General features: G+C 29.7%; 1 long non-coding RNA gene across 1 annotated transcript; it reads left to right on the top strand.

Annotated features, from left to right (window-relative positions):
• Window positions 1-1,262: 1,262 nt before the first annotated feature.
• Window positions 1,263-2,602, top strand: LOC125197495. Its single transcript, XR_007172076.1, has 2 exons — window positions 1,263-1,583; window positions 2,452-2,602. It is a non-coding gene; the product is annotated as an uncharacterized LOC125197495 (long non-coding RNA).
• Window positions 2,603-3,165: the final 563 nt, after the last annotated feature.

The raw sequence follows: 3,165 nt of genomic DNA, 5'->3' as shown, positions 1-3,165 counted from the left end.
CCATCACATTTCAGTTGACTCATCTCTATTTTTTGCAAAAATATTCAACACATAAATTTTTATTTTATTTTATTCTTTTTCATACTTTAATGTCATACTTTATTTACTTTATTCTATTCAAGTTCAATTACTCTTGAATACTAGTAGTATTTTTTTTCTTAATTTCCATGCTTTATAAAAACACCACATTAACGCATTTTAACGAATTTTGAAGTTTGACCAATAGAACTTTTGGTATGGTACGTTGTTACTACGTAGCCAATCACATCAATTCATGTGAACTAATGACTTTTGATATTTGTGACAAACAAATGCCACCATTTTTCATTTATATTTGTACAATGAAAAACATGTAGTACAAATTACAATGCTCAACTATCTAAGTTATGGGGCATCTTAACAAATCTTTTTTGTTTTAGAGGATTTTTAATGTACTGTAAATAATAAAACTGAAGCACCCATAAAATGAAATGACATTTATTCCATTGTCATTTGTGTGTTAGATTTTTATTAAACATTATGTTTGTTCGAAACATAGTATTTGGTATACATTGAAGAAGTTTATAAATCGGAAATATCTCACTCTCCTATATTCCATTCCTTAATTTCTCGTAAACCACTTTCTAAACAATTAACTCATATTGTTGTGGGAATCTAATGTTTATTGTTTAGACAAAATGATCAGTGGAGTATATAATTTCTGATACACATTTCAGACCCATAATGTAGAAATAGATTAATGACAAACTAGCTAACACCAATTAGTCAATGTATTAATAAATAAAAGGTAGAGAAGAAAAATCAGCATCAAATCGCAACCTTCAAAATATTTTTACCATGAAATTTGAAAGAGTCATGAAAAGATTATGCACAATTTAATAGACGGACCCCACATATGAATACTATTCTAAATATTGTGAATGTGTATAGCTGGATTTAATGCATAAAAAGCTGGATTCTAGAAAATTAAGATGAACAGTAGGGAGTATAATGTTAAAAATGGTTAATTTAGTTTTTATATTTATATTTTAATACTACAAGTAGTAGGGTGGCGAATAATTCAACAATAAGACGTACGTGTCACAATGGAGAAACGCACACGTGTATGTATGGTTCCAAACATGCATGCTTTTAATTGTTGCATTTTGCTTATGAGCTTATCTTACCTCTTTGAATTTACTTTCCCAATTTGACTATTATAATCAATAAAATATATTTAATTGAATTTCATGCCCTATAATATTGGGATGAACTATCACATATTGATAGGTTCACAAAATGTGGGGGGCAGCCAAAGCATTAGGTTTTGGGAGGAAGAGTGAGGCTAAGGCAAAGCCTAAGGAAGCCACTAAGGCTAAGGCTAATCCAAAAGAAGCCCCGAAGGCTAAGGCCAAGGGTGGGAAACCAAAGAGTGAATCAATTCTAGCTCAACCTTTCTCAAAGATGGATAGTGCCAAAGTCAAAGATAACAACACCAGTGCTGCTAATCATCTGTTGGGAAACAATAAAGTTGCGGGCACAACTTCATTTGGAGCTCGACAGACCATCCAAATCCCGCGCATTATCGGATCGGTCTCTAAATAGTAAGTTCATCGATCATGCACAATTTTTTTTACAAATATAAAATCATTCATCTTTCCTTTTTTTCCTGTTTGTTTATTTTTTATATTTTAATCTATGATGGGATTTCATGGTGAACAAAATTTGCAAAAGAAAAACTTTAATTTGATAGCGGCTAATTTTGGATCTGGCCAGGGTTAGATATAATTAAGGGCTGTTTTTGTACACTGGAATATTTTTGTACAAAAATGAAAAATATAAAGGGCTAATTTTGTTTCACATATAAAAGGACTATTTCTTACCATTTTCCCTTTTATATTTTTCATTTTTGTTCCCTTAATAGAAGGATCGGTGGTATATAAGTGTGATCATATATCAGATGCTCAACTCTTTTTTTATCGTCAAGTTATGATAAATTTTTTTTTTTTAAAAAAATAAATAAATAGAACAGTGTGTTAAGCAAAGTCGTTCCAATAAAGACCAATGTATATTACAAACATTGAGTTATGGAAAATTTTGACAATTCTGAAACTTCTATTATTCTAAATTAAGTCTTAGTTTGATTTTTGTTTTTTCCCCTAAGAGCTAACAATTGAGTTATTGGAAGTTTTATTTGAGGGGGGAATCTTGAGTAAAGAATTAAAATATTCTACGGCCAATTTATTTCAAATTAATTAGTCGATCAAAGTGATGGAATGAAAGAAATTAATGTCCATAAAATTCATAAAATATTTGAAACCGACCATAGCATGTCAGTAGGTATATTAGGTAATATATATGCTGATGTGGAGTGTAACTATCTATCTACTACAATAGAAACTTTGGTGGGCCTATGTATTGACTTGTTAAATACTAGTCCTAATACTACTATTTTTTTTCCATTATATGCAGGTGCCCTTTGACTGTGGACGAGGATTACAAATAATGCTAGAGTGTATGCTGCTCTTTAATTTCTGTGTTTTGTTGTACTGGCTGTATTTCTTTTGTAACTGTTTTTGATAAAGAGTTTACTTTTTATCAATATGTTGATTTTGCATTGTCATTCTATGGTTCTCCAGTGTTAGTTTTGAACATATACCTGCACTAAAAAAACTACAACCTCTTTATTACTTTATATCTGTGAATAAATATTAACCCAACGCAGAACTAGTTAAAACTTAGAGCCTATATTGGCAATTTCTTCATAAATAAACATGTTCCGGCATCCAAATTCAACTGCCTTAATTCGTTGACCTATTTAGAAGTACAAATATTTAGGTCATGCTATCAAGTGGGTTTAGATTATGTCCACGTGGTGTGTGTTTTTAACCAATTTTAAGTAAGGTTAGTTAAGACATTTCATACATGATTTCATCTATACAGTTCATACTTTATTTTTAGCATACAGCCACACCTAAAATAATTCAATATTTAAACTACTGAAATAGAAATAATTTAATATTTAAAACTACTGAAATAGAAATATTATCTTCAGTTCATTTTCTAAGCTATTATATTCTCTATTCACTTAATTACTAATAAAATACTAATAATATTCAAACATAAAATGAAAACTAAATATTTCATATTTAATGAGACAGAGAGAGATGGAGTATCAATTAAACA

The sequence above is a fragment of the Salvia hispanica genome, chromosome 6 (genome assembly GCF_023119035.1).
Source record: "Salvia hispanica cultivar TCC Black 2014 chromosome 6, UniMelb_Shisp_WGS_1.0, whole genome shotgun sequence".
In the NCBI taxonomy this organism is placed as follows: domain Eukaryota; kingdom Viridiplantae; phylum Streptophyta; class Magnoliopsida; order Lamiales; family Lamiaceae; genus Salvia; species Salvia hispanica.
This window is presented reverse-complemented; position numbering and strand designations above follow the sequence as displayed.